The sequence below is a fragment of the Vicia villosa genome, linkage group LG3 (assembly GCF_029867415.1).
Source record: "Vicia villosa cultivar HV-30 ecotype Madison, WI linkage group LG3, Vvil1.0, whole genome shotgun sequence".
Classification (NCBI taxonomy): domain Eukaryota; kingdom Viridiplantae; phylum Streptophyta; class Magnoliopsida; order Fabales; family Fabaceae; genus Vicia; species Vicia villosa.
In genome coordinates, this window is record NC_081182.1 from 99,520,914 (window position 1) to 99,538,910 (window position 17,997).

Sequence of the window (17,997 nt, forward strand, 5' to 3'; positions counted from 1 at the left end):
TTTTGAGGTGCAGATGTGGAGATCAGAACTGTCCCTACAGATTGATGCTGCTCACTTTTGCGACTTTTCTGAATTTGTGTTGCATTGACCTCATTTCTTCCGCTGATGGGCCTTTTTGTAGTACCAGAGAAGGAACCTATTTGAATTTTTCCATTTTGAATGCCACTTTCGACACGTTCTCCGGTCAGTATCAGGTCAGTGAAACCTGATGATGAGCTTCCCAGCAAATGGCTATAGAAAGGGCCAGTTAAAGTGCCCATGAACATGTCGACTAGTTCGCGATCAGATAAGGGTGGTTGAACCCTTCCAGCCATATCTCTCCACTTTTGTGCATATCCTTTGAAACTTTCTTTTGGTCCCATAGACATGCCCCTTAGTTGAGTACGGGTGGCCGCAAGATCAGCATTGTATTGGTACTGTTTGTAAAAAGCAGCAGCTAATTCTTCCCAAGTATGAACCTTGGTATTTTCCAGCTGATAGTACCACTCGAGTTGTGTACCCGACAGACTTTCTTGGAAGAAGTGAATCCACAATTTGTTATCTGTTGTATGAGGTTGTATCTTCCTCACATAGGATCTCAGATGTAGTTTCGGGCAAGAAACTCCATCATATTTTGCAAAGACAGGAACTTTGAATTTTGGAGGGATAACAACATCCGAGATGAGCCCTAGATCATTGAAATCTAAGCCAGGTATTTTTTGTATCTCCATAGCTTTCATACGGTCTTCCAGCTGTTGGTATTTTTCATCATCCGGTTCGTCCCCAGAATGATCATTTTCTTCATTTGAAGAGAGAGAGGGTTTAGCAGAACCCTGGTTGCTTTAATTGTCTTCTTGTTCATCATCACCGACTGTTTCAGGGATCGGTGGCTTTGTGAACTTTTTGACTGGGATTTTGATCTTTCTTCTCAGGTGACTCACACCTACAGATCCTTTGGGCTTCTTTTTCTTCTTGATTATCAGGGCTTTCAATTCTTGTTGCCCCTTTGCCAGTTCCAGAATTGCCACTTGAACTTGGGCATTCTGTGCTTCGAGATTCTTGATGCTCATTTCAGATTCCATCTCTTCTGACTGAAATAAACAGCGAGAAGATGAGAAATCCGTCATGTGAACCTGTTATGCAATGTGTATGACTGGATGCCATGTGTATGCAATGTATGAAATGTATGTGCAATGTATATGAATGCAATGAAATGTATATGCAATGCATGAAGTGAAATGTGTGTGCAATGTTTCAAGGATCTTAGAGTTTAGATTTGTTAAAGAAGAAACAAACGTTAGTTAATCAATTTATTTCTCTTTCTTTTTTCTTTTTTCTTTGCCTCATTTGGGCTTACAAGACAGAAATAAAATAAATGATCCTTCAGGTCTCCCGTGGACGCTTTCTCTTTGCCCCCAGGAATGTGTTGATCTGCTGTTCTTCTTGAAGCTGTCCGGTGAGCTCCAATATCCTTCTCTCATAGTCTTGACAGTATGATTTGAAGGTGTCTCTTTCCTCTTTGAGTTGAACCCAAGATTTTTGCAACTCTTCTAGGTCAGTTGGCATGTCCGGGTGTAGAATAACTTGAGGTTCATATCCTTCGACCTCTGGTTCAATAGTCACAGGTAGAACAGCAGGATATGGCATAAGGAGTTTCTGAGCATGAGTGCGGACCCATCTGAGGTAGGGTTCCATAGGAATAGAATTCCATTGCCCCAGAGTTTTGCTTTCTATTCTATAGACACTGCCCCATGCATGTATGAACCTCCGTCGGTGTCTATGAGAATCATTTTCGTAATCAAACACAATGCCATGGATAATCATGTCATGAGGACCGTTGCTCCTTGCATATCCGAATTGGCGTAGAGCTAAAGAGGGATTGTAAGTGATGCCTCCTTTGATGCCAAGGAGTGGCACATTAGGGTACTCTCCACAATGATCAATGATAGTAATGTCTCTTTGAAAGAAGTTGTTCCACCGGATATCTGAATGAGACAAAGACATAATCCTGCGAGACCATTGCATTCTTTGTTCATTTCTCAACACTGATCGGGGAAGATGAAATGTAAACCACCTAGCCAGTAGTGGTATACACCACATGAGAGTTCCTCGTTTCTTCATGGTACGAGTGTGTAGAGAATGTAGAATGTCTCCCAGCAATGTTGGTACCGGGTTACGGATTAGGAAAAGGTTGATGATGTGTATACTTATGAACTGGTCGGGATTTGGGAATAAAACCAACCCATAGATCAAAAGTGCTATAACTTCCTCAAAAGCTGGATAACTTTTGTTTTCTAGCAGTAGTCGAGCCTTTTCCAATAAGAACTTGGCAAGCAAACCCTTAACTCCACTCTTTGTTTCCCAATTGGACTCGATTTCTGATTTTCGCAGATGTAAAGCAGCAGCAATGACTTCAGGTTTTGGAATCCTTTCTAAACCAGTGAAAGGTAATTGATTTCGAACAGGCAATCCCATTAGTTCAGAGAATTCTTCCAAAGTGGATACCAACTGGTAATCAGGAAAGGTAAAGCAATGATGTTCGGGGTCAAAGAACTGGAACAGGACCCGTATCATGTCTTCTTCAAATTTTGAGGTAACCAAATGGAGTAGGTGACCATGCCTTTCGGTGAATTGAACATTCCTGGGGAATTCTGATACTAAGTCTTTTAGTTCAGATGGTACCGTTGAGATGTTGATTCGGATGTAATCTTTGGTGGCGGGAGCCATTACCTGCAAAAACAAAGGTAAACTCTTTGATCCTTGAAGTGTCTGGTGCAAAAATGATATGCTTATGATGCAAACATGTGGCACACAAAAACAAATCAAACAATAGCCTTAGGTTTAAAGGCTTGCATGGAGCTGATAGGTGATACCCTCCCCACTGAAGTTGAGTTGGTTAAAACCTGTCCTAGAATAGCATTCGGGTTCTATGATCCTTGGAAGTAACATCTCAATACGGCGCTCGAGCGGCCGATCAAAATATTCCTCGAGGATAACTAACTTCGATCAATTTCAAAGCTAGCCACTTAATAGGCCACAGTTGATTTCTGATCTTTTAGAAACTTTTGGAATTGTTGATTTCTGATCTTTCCTTGATGAACAATGATCAATTCTTGATGAAATGGTGAATGATACTTCAATATGAGGATGTTGACAAAAAATCAGGAGTTTTGACTGTACTTTGACCACAGTTGACTTTTAGGTCAACCAGTCGACTGTTGACTTTCTGAGCAATTGAGTGATCAATCTTTTGAATTGAGACCTGAAATTTGTCATGGAGGTAGTGTGGGGTATCATAGACCATATGGGATACCTTGGAGCTTCTGATCCATTGATTTCTCCTTAGAACAACAAAACCCTAGTTTCTTGAACCTTGTTTAGGAGGGGTGTCTTAGACCCATGTGCCTTGACTTTGAGTTTGAGCAAGAGAAATAGTATGGGCAAATTTTGGGGTATGACATCTGCCCCTGCTCAATTTTCTTATATCTGAAGATGTAGACTGGTATGTGTGCCTGTCAGAATCTGAAGGTAGAAGAGGATTGAACACTAGAATACCCAAGAATTTGCCCTGGCTGAAGTAGGGACTTTTATCGGAAATGGGTTGAAGATGCTGTGGACCTCCGATTTTTTTATCCCGGGACATACCTCTGATCTGTAGAGATACGTGAACTGACTCTTTTTTATCGCTTAATGCTTTCGCATTTTGAAAATTCACAGAGTCGCCACCGACCTTTTATTTTATCCAATTAAGGAAAGCTTTATAAAAGAAACAGAAAAAAGACCTTTAAGAAATTCTGGGTAAGGGGGTAGGTTATACAAAGGGAAGGTGTTAGCACCCTTTGTATCCATGGTTATCCATGGGCTCTTAAGTTTGCTTAGCTCACTTGTTTTTCGATCACTTTTCAATTGCTCTGAAATTGCTCATATGTGATTTCAAATACCTTTGTAAATTGAATTTTGTAATGATCCGTGTGTGGATGTATACAAAATGCTTGTTTATCTTTCGAAAGATGTTTTGAAAAGAACGTTAACTTTGTAATAATCCGTGTTTGGATGTATACAAAGTATTGTCTTTTTTGGAAGTTTTGTTTTGAAAAATCAACAGTGTATGAGAATTTTGTTTGTTTTGATTTGAGCAAGCAAACTAGGAGGTCTACCCTGAGTTGTAAGGTCTTTATCCTATTTCCTTTAAAAATCTATCCTTTCACCGGATATAAAAGCAAGGTTCGATTTTGTACTCAAAACAGTAGAATTTTGACTTTGATTTTGAAAAGAATGAGAAAGGGATTTCCTGAAGAGGTGCAAGTGTGATTGTGATTGGATTCAGATATTTTATCTTTGAAGTTAGTGATCTAACGGTTCAATTTTATCTTTGACATACACGCAGTTTATATATATGCGGGAAATTAAAATGCGGAAATGTAAAGTGCGGAAAGTAAATCTACGCTATTACATCGATTGTGCAGGAAATGTAAACTAGCCTATTTACATGAATTTGACATCCTATACATTTATCTAGGAATTTTAAATTGCAAGAAATAAAAGGCATGTTTTTTGGATTTTTTATGGTTTGATTTTAATTAATTAATGCATGATTAATTAAATTAAAATGAGGAAAAAAGATGAAAAATAGATTTAAACCTAGAAATTAAGTTTAAAATATGTACAAAATATTGGTCAATTAATTTTAAAACAAAACTAATTTTTTTGGAATTTTTGAAATTGATTTGAAATTGATTAAGTTAATTAATACATAATTATGCAAATAATTATACAAATAATTAAAACTTAGAGAGAAAATTATTCAAAATATGTACAAAATTAGTTTATAATATATAAACAATATTTTATATAAAGAACAATTTTTTTTATGATTTTTTGATTGGTTAGAATAATTAAAAAGCCAATATATAAATATATACTAATTAATTATGCAAAATATTAAAATTTTGAAGAAAAATAAAATATTTTTATTTCAGAAAATAATATATTATTTTAGAAGTCTAAAAATATTTTTTGTGTATTTTTTGGATTTTTAAAACTATTTTTAATTAATTTAACAAAGAAATTAAAATAAAATAGAAAATAAAATAGAAATAAAAGGATACTGATCCTGTGTGGTAGGCTGGAGAGTGCATGATAAGCATTGTTTGATCTGGCGCGTTGAATGAGTCATTAAATGAAATCAGGTGGTCCAGATGGTGAGGCACGTGGGATACGTTACACCTGCAAAACACTGGATTAGTGGAAAGTTTAAAAACACGCGCGCGCTTCTGGACCAATGAGGGGGAGACACCTCATCGTCTTCAACCTTCAGACAAGGCCTTTTACAGCGCTTTTGTAAAAAAGCGCTATTGTAAGTGAGCCCTAATTCTGCAAAATAACGAATAGGGGTAAACAAGCAAATAAGTTTGGCGCGATGGTACCATTCAACTCGTTTTGTCCATACGAATCTAATGGTACTATTTAGAATCTCTAATTTTGCCTAATTTGGAAAGCCCTAATTTTGAAGCTATGAACCCTAAAATGGTGATTTCGTTTGTACGTGTCCAAACTTCAATTAAGTTTCCAGAAATGATCTACACCTCAAACCAAACTCAATAGTATGTCTACATCTTGTTAAACATGTGTGAATAACCAGATACGAATTGATTTTAGTTTGAACAAATTTTGACCTGTGTAGCTCGATTCAGTGAGCTTCAAGGCTTTTAATTGATTGAGATAGTTTCAGTGATGTTCAAGGAAGGTGTATGAATGCTTAGTTTGTATTGAAAGGGACTGAAATTACAAATTCGAATTTGAGTTTTCTTTGAATTTTTTTCAAGTGATTACAAGGGTTATGAGCTTATGTATGCTTCTGAACTTGCCTCCCTTTTGTTACTGAACTATGATAGCTTATTTATAAGCATTGAGTGCTTACAATAGAAGCTAAGAAGTGTCTTTAGTTGCCTTTGTTGAAACTTTGGTTTTTTAATATTAAAAACCTTGAATTCTTGACCAAGTCATCTTGCCTTCAATGCACCTGCCTTGCCCTTCAATTCTCTGCAGAAAGATGAAGATTCTTTGAGGTGAGTCATGCTTGATTTGTAAGCTAACCATTATCCATGCATTTTCCTTTTAATTTTAATCTTAAAATAAGATAAAATCATGCAAAAATGGATAAAAAAAGGTATGGGCTTAGTCTTGGTCGTGGGAGGCCCATAACATCATGGAAATGATGTTTAAATGCTGAAAACTTGGCCCCATTTGGAAAAAATACATTTTTGAGCAATGTTGATTTCATGTATTTTCCCAAAATTTAGCCAACTTCAACAAGGTGTAAATCCTTCAATTTTTGTCATATGAAGGAGATCTTGCACTTTTTGGAAACCTCAAAGAGTCCTCTAACCAATTCCTTTGGTCTAATGTCAAAATGACTTTTGAAGCTCCTTGTGTGTCCTTTTGAAAAAAGTGTCTTTTTGTTGACTTTGAAAATGACCTGTAATGTCTTTGATCATATTTTTCAAATGGTGAATCCAATGACCATGGGATCAATGGCATTTGAAAGATAATTGAATTTCCTTAAAAACAAGCTTTGGTTTGAATTTTTTGGATGAAGGATGAGAGAGTTATGATCAGTCAAAGTGAGTTGACTTTTCAGGCAAAAACCCTAATTTTGAATCTTAGGGTTTTGTTGATTTTTGATCTTTCCTTGATGAATTATGATCATCCAATGATCAAATGATGAATCCTTTGACAAAATATGGACTTTGACAAAAAAATTCATTTTTGACTGTCTGTTGACTTTTTTGGTCAAACGGGTCGTCTGTTGACTGTTTGAGCTGCTGACGGTGCGTCTGAGTGAATTGAAGTTTGAAAATTTGTATGATGGTACTTTGAGATATATGGATGTGTATGAAATCCATTTGAGCTCTCAAAAACTTGTTGCTCCTGTAAAAACAAGAAAAACCCTGATTAGGGACTGTTTGTGTAGGAGACAGTTAAGCGTACCTGATTTTTGTGCAGTGTTGAGTCTCTGCTAATCGCGTGATATTCAGAAGACTTCTAGAACAAAAATCTTGGAATTTTGAATTGTGAAAGATTGATTTGATTGATGGTACAAAACACTGAGAATTGTACTGCCAGCAGTTTGGCTGTCAACTGACTATTCAGGTATTGATGTAGCAGTTAGAGTGAAAAATCAACAGTCAAAGTTAATTTTATTTTTTGTTGTTTTTGTTCTATGTTTTATGTGAAAAATGAAAGTTTATTTACATGACTTGTTAGAAAAACACAGACATAATAAATAACTAATATTTACGGTATGCGGGCAAAATTACCGATAATAACCCTGAAAATCATTTAATGCACAGAAATAGGAATATTTGACTGGCAGAAAACACACAAAATATTATCTTAGTAATTAAGCAATATTATGACAAATAGTACAACATTTAATACTGACAGTACAAATATCACATACTATATTGAACAGTACGACGAATAAACGGTACATTTAAGAAATAAGAAATACGGCAAATTTTAAGAATGACGATTAATGACCCATGCTATGAACAATAACATGTAGATGATTGGGAGTGCAACCATTGCAGGTCCACACTCTTCAGGACTATGCAGGCAGAAGAAAGTCATGATCACCGTAGCAATGGTGATGACTGTAAGAAACAGTGTCTCTATCCACTTTGCCATTCTTGTCAGGGAAGAAGAGAAAATAGATATGAGGTAGGAATTTGAAAGATGAATTGGAATTTGATGTGAGATTTTATGGAAGAAAATGAGAGGTATTTATAGAATGGAAAGAAGGATAGAGACGTTGGGGAATGATGTGATTCCGTACAAAAGGAAAATTTGAGTGGAAGTAAGATTTGAAAGAAAGTGGATGATAGTGTTGGGAAAAAGAGAGATTTGATTTTTGAAAAAGAGATTTGAAAAGATTTTTGAAAATAATGGAATATAGTACAAAAATTAGTGGGAAACAAAAGATAATAATAATCTACTTGTTACCAGTACAGTCTGAGTTTCCTGATTCTGCGCCTGCAAAAAGATTTAACTCTGTACCAATTGTGTCAGTACTATTTATCTGTAAATAAATAAATAGCATGTGTGAAGTAATAAACAGTATTTGGCGTTTGCGTAAGAATAAATTCAACTGCAGGCCAATTTACTGTATAAGAAAAATTCTAAAAACTAAGTGTTTCATATGTTAGGATATTTGTTGAAATAATCCATAATTATATGAGACTTTTAATTTTCAGATTGGAGTTTTCTTGAAAAATATGTGGGCAAATTTTGGGGTATAACAGATGCCATCTAGGCAGAGTGTTGTCGGAGATGGGATTAAAGATGCCATCCGGCTTGAGAGAAAGTTTATTGGAGATGGGCTTAAAGATGCCATCCAGCTTGATAGACTTGAGAGTTAGAATACGTCGTACGTTAGACCGTATTTGAAGAATATACTTAGGATGAGTCGTACGTTAGACTGGAGGATGGTTCGTGCGTTAGACCGGATCCAATTTGCATCGGTAGATGTCTGGAAAGCCGTGCGTTACACTGAAAGATGAGTCGTGCGTTAGACTGAATCCAGTTTGCATCCGTAGATGTCTAGAAGGCCGTGCGTTAGGCTGAAGGATGAGTCATGCTTTAGACTGAATCCAATTTGCATCCGTAGATATCTGGAAGGCCGTGCGTTAGGCTGAAGGATGAGTCGTGCGTTAGACTAAATCCAATTTGCATCCGTAGATGTCTGGAAAACCGTGCGTTAGGCTGAAGGATGAGTCGTGCGTTAGACTAAATCCAATTTGCATCCGTAGATGTCTGGAAAACCGTGCGTTAGGCTGAAGGATGAGTCATGCGTTAGACTAAATCCAATTTGCATCCGTAGATGTCTGGAAAATCGTGCATTAGGCTGAAGGATGAGTCGTGTGTTAGACTAGATCCAATTTGCATCCGTAGATGTCTAGAAAGTCGTGCGTTAGGCTGAGGGATGAGTCGTGCGTTAGACTAGATCCAATTTGTTGTCAGAAAGAGCCGTGCGTTAGGCTTTGCCTTTGAATGGATTTCGGATTTGAATTATTGCATTGATCATCTTTGTAATGTACTTGTAAGATAACATTCACTTGGTAGTAATGTCAGTTTTATGCAATTTTTGTGATGCATGTAATGAATGAGATGGAGTACTCAGAATAAATGGGGCGCTTTGTATGTTATGTACGAATTATAACCCTATGCAATGTATGAATATGTATGTGATGTATATGTTGTATGACTGATGTATGACTATGATTTATGTTATTTGAGGTATCTTGATTGAGAAGATAGATCTCCATGTCATGGTGATTTTGATGTTTGATATTATCTTGGAGATGCTCAGCTAGGGATTTATGATTTCTGCTTGGGGATGAATAGTAATTTGATGTACCCTGACTGGGGATAAAAGATATTAGTAAACCATGTTGGAGAAGAGCAAAGTGTTGGAGACCCGGTAGTGTTGAAGATGTAAACTCTGTTGGGGAGCCATGTCTGTGTCGGGACGAGAGCATTTGAAGATATCTTCTTAATGATTACTCTGTGGGGATATGATCTTGCGAACCCGACTCTGTGGGGAGACATGGGTGTCTTGAAATTTGCCCCCAGTTGTATAGTAACTACCATTCCTGGATTTGATTAGGACACACCACTGAGCATTGATCAAGATGTCAAACTGGACTTGCATAGATTTGGCCCTGCTAATAGGGACTTTGGAAAGATTCGCCTCGCGAGGACTTTATGAGATGTGCACTATGGGCGACATGCCCCTAGTAATCATAGGCCCAAGACAATAGCCCATGTTGATTGGGAAGTAGCTTCAGATCTACTTGGATGCATGCCCTTGATTGTTTTGGCATCCTTGAGAGATTCTCGGAATCTTGACTTGATTGCCCCAAATTGATCGGGAAATAGTTTGAAACCCACTTGGGATGTATGCCTTTGACTGTTTGGCATTTGAGAGATTCTTGGAATCTTGACTTGATTGCCCCAAATTGATTGGGCAAAACGTTTCATGCCCCTTGTATGCGTAGGAGACATTGCTTCTTGGAGTTATCTTGTCTGTCGGGATAACTGTTAGTCATTAGTTATACCCTGTGCAAGTTCTTCCTGTTGCTAACATTTGAAATTATGTAGCAGAATATGTTTAATAATGTATTCATGAGATGAAATGCATATGTTTGTCTTGAGTTTGTTGAAAAACATTTAAACTGGAGATGTAAAAGCGTGATGTTTGTAAAAGACGAAATATCAACTCAGCATTTGTGGTAATCCTAAAGGAGTCAGGATACCTTTTTGGTGACAGTATGCTTTCAAACTAACCATGCTTCAGTTAGGACTTTCAAGGGTTGTAACGTGGCTTGGTTCACGGTTTAAGAAACAAAAGATAAAAGGCTCAAAGTCTATTTGTACCCTTCCCAATCTTCGTGATGTTCTTCGATCCTATGCTCAGCTAACTTTGCGTTTTGAGTTCTAGCAGAGCTTTAAAGTCGTAATTTTGACATTTGATGATGGTTTAAGTGATGGAAATTTATTTGGACAGGCAGTCGTCCTTTTCTGTTTTTGTAACTATTTTCCTTTTGTCGAGGATTTTTTTTAGTGACCTCTTTTTTGACTTTGTTATCCCTAACTTTTGCCTGAACTGTTTATTTTGAGATTACAGTCAGCAGGATGTTTCGATTTTTGATAAGTCTCCTTCATAGGTTTTGAATTAACAGTCTTTTTTCTTTTTGGTAAATGTTGACTTCCTGACTTAATGATCACGTGAAACCATCACTCTTTGTGTAGAAGCGTATTGTAACACCCCATAAAATTCTTTATTTAATTTAATTAATTTTTTTATTAAATATTAGAATTAATTGGATTATTTGGGAAATATGGATGAAATAAGGCTAATGGGCCAGTGTTGCTAGTAGCAGTTGGGGGTGTGTCAGTTGTAAAGCCCTTTTTCTAAAATAAAGTTATATTTTCATAAAATAGAAAAGAGAAGTATTTTGTGAAAGGAGATCCAAAAAGGGAGAAGAAAGAGCTGAACGTGAAATTGGGAGAAGAGCAAGTGCGAAGAGAAAGAGCATCCAAGAATTCGACATCGAGGTAAGGGGGGATTCTTCTCATTAACCTCTATTATGGGTATTATGAATGATTCGATTGAATTCGTATGTTAGGATTCTGAATTGGATTATGTGTCGGTGTTTGGGGTTTTGGGGTTTATAGAACTTTGGTTCAATTTATGTTGTGAATGATGATTGGTGTTGAATAATGATGTTAAAGCATGATTAGAAGTATGTGTAAATGTGTATTTTCGTGTTTGTTGGTGTTGTTTGATATTGCAATACATTGTGGTACGTTCTGGTATGGATTGGAATTGTTGCAGGTGCTGAAAAATGGAGTTTTGGGGTTTCCGGTACGAGGTAACCGGTTACCTGGGGAGTGGTAACCGATTACCTGAGGTTACGTCACTGAGATGGCCTATTCGTTGTGAAGTAACCGGTTACTTGAGTTGGGGTAACCGGTTACCACTGTTGAAAATTGTGTTTTGTGGTTCTGCTGGGAGGCAGTAACCGGTTACTGGTTTTGAAGTAACCGGTTACCGCTGTTACGAATAGACTTGTTGGTTACTCCGTAAGGTAGTAACCGGTTACTTGAATTGGAGTAACCGGTTACCACTGAAGCTTTTTGAAAAAAATACTTATTTTAAAAATCCGTAACTTTTAAACCGTTAATCCTTTTTGCACGCCGTTTTGAGGGCCTGGTAGATGAATTATTTCCCTATTTAATGATGTATATTAGGGGATTATAATTTAAAAATCATTTTGTTGGTTTTGTGGATTGTGTTTGGTGAATATCAAATGGTTGTGATATTATTATGCTTGTATGTTGTGACATGAATGATTATGAATTGTTGGTGGATATTAATGATGAGCATGTCGTGGTTGATGCATGCATTTCATAATCATGTTGTGGGCTGTATCCTTTATGGTGGTGGGACAGCAGTAACTAATTCCCATTGTGCGGAATTAGTGAGAGAAGTAGCCGAATCTTTATGGTGGTGGATCGGTGAGATGGGTTATCCCATGATTGGTACCACATGCATTTAGTTGCATTGCATTAGGTTGTTGTGTATAACTGTAACATGAATGGAAGTTGTCCAATGTTGCAATTTGTGTGTATTTTGGTATGAATGACTGCATTTGATAAATGTTGCTATGCGATCTGAATATAATTGATTTGGGTGAATAATGTATGGATGAAGTTGTATTGTTTATATTCCTATAACATTTGTTAATGTGAATGAAACTCACCCTTACTGTTGTTATTTTTCAGATTGAGGAGTAGCTTGTGTACTTGGTGAGGATTAGCTCGTCAAGTAGTTCGTTAGAGTCAGTTGGGTCTGTGTCATGCTCTGGTCGTGTAACACCGGGAACGTTATTTTAGAGTTGGCTGATAAACTTCTGTTTTGTTTATGGTTTATGGTTGAATTATGAGTCTATGACTCCGGTTGTTTGATTATTCAGTTGTTAAGAATATTCCGCTGTGTTAACATGTTACCTGAATAATTTTGGTTTATCGTTCCTTATATGGCACGACATGAATGTTTATTTATTTTATTGGAGTTGTAATGCCCTTCCTCATGTTTTACTCTGATTTTTGAAAAATTTTCCGCGGGGTTTAGAAGGGTGTTACAATAGTGGTATCAGAGCATAGTCGGTCGTTTGAGTCAGAGTCTTATAGTCGGTTAATCCTTCGTATACGATTAGTGTAAGGTTGACACTGTCGATACTTCTTGTTCTAATGAATATTGTTTGATATTTAGCAGAACAATGGCCGGAAGAGGAGGAAGAAACGACGATGCGATTGCTGAGGCTCTGGGCATGATTGCTGGTGTGTTGGGAGGGAATGCCAATGGAGCTGGTATTGGTGCTGACAGGCAGCTGAATAGTTTTCAGAGGAACAATCCTCCTTTGTTCAAAGGCACGCACGATCCCGAAGGCGCTCAGAGGTGGCTGAAGGAGATTGAAAGGATCTTCCGAGTGATCGATTGTGCTGAAAATCTGAAGGTGAGGTATGGGACTCACATGCTGTCTGAAGAAGCTGATGATTGGTGGATGGCTAGTAGAGATGAACTTGAATCTGCTGGTGTAGCAATCACTTGGGCTGTATTCAGGCAAGAATTCCTGAGGAGGTACTTTCCTGAGGATATTCGGGGCAAGAAGGAAGTTGAGTTTTTGGAGCTGACACAGGGTAACATGACAGTACCGGAATATGCTTCAAAGTTTGTTGAGCTGGCCAAGTACTATGTCCACTATAACAATGATGAAGCGAGCGAATTTTCGAAATGTGTTAAGTTCGAGAATGGTCTCCGTGATGAAATTAAGCAGGGAATCAGGTACCAAAGGATTCGTCGGTTTGCTGATTTGGTAGATTGTAGTAGAATCTATGAAGAGGATAACCTGAAGCTGAAGTCATCTCACTCCCGTGAGTTAGTTGACAAGAAAGGGAAGAAGCCGATGGACCGTGGTAAACCATATGGTAGAGGTAATTATAAAGCTGGAAGTTGGAAGAAGCCTAGTGGGGGAGACTCTAGTGCCCCTGTTAAGTGCTTTAAGTGTGGAGAACCGTGACATCGTGTTCACGAGTGCAAAAGTGAAGAGAAGAAGTGCTACCGGTGTGGTAAAGCAGGCCACATTGCTGTTGACTGCAAAGGAAGGACTGTGACTTGTTATAACTGTGGTGAAGAGGGCCATATTAGTCCACAGTGTCCTAAGCCAAAGAAGAATCAAGCTGGGGGGAAAGTTTTCGCTTTATCAGGTTCAGAGACTACTCCAGAGGATCGAGTGATTAAAGGTACGTGTTTTATCCATGGCACTCCTTTAATTGCAATAATAGATACTGGAGCAACTCACTCGTTTATTTCATTGGATTGTGCTAAACGTCTGAACTTGGAAATATCTGATATTCATGGAAGTATGATCATTGACACTCCTGTGTCGGGTTCAGTGACTACTTCGTTTGCCTGTTTGAACTGTCCAATTGATATTTTTGGTAGAGAGTTCGGAATGGACTTAGTATGCATTCCGTTGGAACAACTTGATGTCATCCTGGGTATGAATTGGTTGCAATTTAATCGGGTTCATATCAACTGTTTCACGAAGACGGTTATTTTTCCTGAAGATGTCAGTGTCGAGGATTTAGCAATGACTGCTAGACAAGTGGATGAAGCCATGAAGGACGGGGCTGCCGTGTTTATGTTGATTGCATCCATGGAAGTGAAGAAGAAAGCGGTGAGTAGTGATTTACAAGTAGTATGTGAATTCCCATAAGTTTTTCCAGAAGATGTAAGAGAGTTACCGCCAGAGAGGGAGGTAGAATTTGTTATTGAGTTAGTTCCTGGAACTAGTCCTGTGTCGATGGCGCCGTATCGTATGTCGGCATCTGAATTAGCATAATTGAAGAGTCAACTAGAAGAGTTACTGGAAAAAGAATTCATTCGTCCTAGTGTGTCGCCGTGGGGTGCGCCGGTGTTGTTGGTAAAGAAGAAAGAAGGCTCTATGAGACTGTGTGTGGATTATAGACAGTTGAATAAAGTTACTATCAAGAATCGGTATCCATTACCGAGGATTGATGATTTGATGGATCAACTGGTTGGTGCGAGTTTGTTTAGCAAAATTGACTTGAGGTCGGGATATCATCAGATTCGGGTGAAGACGGACGATATTCAGAAAACGGCATTTAGAACAAGGTATGGTCATTACGAGTATACAGTGATGCCATTTGGAGTAACTAATGCGCCGGGGGTTTTCATGGAGTATATGAATAGGATCTTCCATCCTTATCTGGATCAGTTTGTAGTGGTATTTATCGATGATATTCTAATATATTCTAAGAGTGAAGAAGAGCATGCAGAGCATCTGAGGGTGGTATTAGAACTACTGAAGGAAAAGAAACTTTATGTGAAACTGTCAAAGTGTGAGTTCTGGCTAAGTGAAGTAAGCTTTCTTGGGCATGTAATTTCTAAAGATGGTATTGCCGTTGACCCAACAAAAGTAGAAGCAGTGTCTCAATGGGAAGCTCCGAAGTCAGTTTCCGAAATCCGTAGTTTCCTTGGTCTTGCGGGTTACTATAGAAAGTTCATTGAAGGTTTCTCGAAGTTAGCGTTACCGTTAACTAAGTTGACTAGGAAGGGTCAAGCATTCATCTGGGATTCGAAATGTGAAGAAGGATTTCAAGAATTGAAGAGGAGGTTAACTAGTGCGCCGATCTTGATTTTGCCGAATCCGGCGGAATCTTTTGTTGTATATTGTGATGCTTCATTGTTGGGATTAGGAGGTGTACTAATGCAGAATCAACAGGAAGTCGCGTATGCGTCGAGGCAACTCAAAGTACATGAGAGAAACTATCCGACTCATGACTTAGAGTTGGCAGCAGTGGTATTTGTGTTGAAATTATGGAGACACTATCTGTATGGTTCGAGGTTTGAAGTGTTTAGTGATCACAAGAACGTGAAGTATCTCTTTGATCAAAAAGAGCTGAATATGAGGCAAAGGAGATGGTTAGAGTTCCTCAAGGATTACGATTTTGGACTAAATTACCATCCGGGTAAAGCAAACGTGGTTGCCGATGCTTTGAGTAGGAAGTCCTTGCATATGTCTATGCTGATGGCAAGAGAATTGGATTTAATTGAACAATTTAGAGATTTGAGTTTAGTATGCGAAGACACTCCTGTCAGTGTTAAGTTGGGCATGCTGAAGCTGACTAGTGGTATTCTGGAAGAGATTCGAGAGGGTCAAAAAGCTGATGTAGAGTTAGTGGATAAATTGACTCTAATTAACCAAGGCAAGGGAGGTGAATTCAGAATCGACGAGAATGGTATTATAAGGTTTGGTAATCGTGTTTGTGTTCCTAATGTTTCCGAATTGAGGAAGAGTATTCTCGAAGAAGGACATCGTAGTGGATTGAGTATACATCCTGGTGCTACCAAGATGTATCATGATTTGAAGAAGCTGTTTTGGTGGCCTGGAATGAAAAAGGAAATAGCTGAATTTGTCTATGCTTGTTTAACTTGCCAGAAATCGAAGATTGAGCATCAGAAACCATATGGAGCTATGCAACCGTTATTTATTCCAGAATGGAAGTGGGATAGTATATCTATGGATTTTGTTTCTGGGTTGCCGAGGACGGTGAAGAACTATGAAGCCATTTGGGTCATAGTGGATAGGTTGACAAAGTCTACTCACTTTATACCAATGAGAATGGATTACCCAATGGAGAAACTGGCTCAATTGTACATTGAGAAGATAGTGAGTTTACATGGTATTCCTTCGAGTATCGTGTCAGATAGAGATCCAAGGTTTACATCCAAATTTTGGGAAGGGTTGCAAAAGGCTTTGGGTACTAAGCTGAGACTGAGTTCTGCTTATCATCCGCAGACGGATGGACAGACGGAAAGAACTATCCAATCGCTAGAGGATTTATTGCGTGCTTGTGTGTTGGAAAGAGGTGGTACTTGGGATAGTTATCTACCCTTGATCGAATTTACCTACAATAATAGTTTTCACTCGAGCATTGGTATGGCTCCGTTTGAAGCTTTGTATGGTCGGAGGTGTAGAACGCCTTTATGTTGGTATGAATCTGGCGAAAGTGCGGTGATTGGACCGGAGATTGTTCAAGAAACGACGGAAAAGATTAAGATGATTCAAGAGAAGATGAAGGCTTCTCAAAGTCGTCAGAAGAGTTATCATGACAAGAGGCGGAGAACACTTGAGTTTCAAGAAGGAGATCATGTGTTTATGAGAGTTACTCCTATGACTGGTATCGGACGAGCTCTAAAGTCAAGGAAGTTGACTCCGCGTTTCATTGGTCCGTTTCAGATTTCAGAAAGAGTGGGAGAGGTGGCGTATCGCATCGCGTTGCCACCGACACTTGCGAATCTGCATGATGTATTCCATGTATCGCAGTTGAGGAAATACATTTCTGATCCATCTCATGTGATCCAAGTGGATGACGTACAGGTAAAGGATAATCTGACAGTTGAAGCTTTGCCTATGAGGATTGAGGATCGGAAGGTGAAACAATTGCGTGGCAAGGAGATAACGTTGGTCAGAGTAGCTTGGGGAGGACCAGCCGGTGGAAATGTCACATGGGAATTGGAGAGCCAGATGAAGGACTCCTACCCGGAACTCTTTGCCTAAGGTATGTTTTCGAGGACGAAAACTTTTCTAGTGGGGGAGGGTTGTAACACCCCATAAAATTCTTTATTTAATTTAATTAATTTTTTTTATTAAATATTAGAATTAATTGGATTATTTGGGAAGTATGGATGAAATAAGGCTAATGGGCCAGTGTTGCTAGTAGCAGTTGGGGGTGTGTCAGTTGTAAAGCCCTTTTTCTAAAATAAAGTTATATTTTCATAAAATAGAAAAGAGAAGTATTTTGTGAAAGGAGAGCCAAAAAGGGAGAAGAAAGAGCTGAACATGAAATTGGGAGAAGAGCAAGTGCGAAGAGAAAGAGCATCCAAGAATTCGACATCGAGGTAAGGGGGGATTCTTCTCATTAACCTCTATTATGGGTATTATGAATGATTCGATTGAATTCGTATGTTAGGATTCTGAATTGGATTATGTGTCGGTGTTTGGGGTTTTGGGGTTTATAGAACTTTGGTTCAATTTATGTTGTGAATGATGATTGGTGTTGAATAATGATGTTAAAGCATGATTAGAAGTATGTGTAAATGTGTATTTTCGTGTTTGTTGGTGCTGTTTGATGTTGCAATACGTTGTGGTACGTTCTGGTATGGACTGGAATTGTTGCAGGTGCTGAAAAATGGAGTTTTGGGGTTTCTGGTACGAGGTAACCGGTTACCTGGGGAGTGGTAACCGATTACCTGAGGTTACGTCACTGAGATGGCCTATTCGTTGTGAAGTAACCGGTTACTTGAGTTGGGGTAACCGGTTACCACTGTTGAAAATTGTGTTTTGTGGTTCTGCTGGGAGGCAG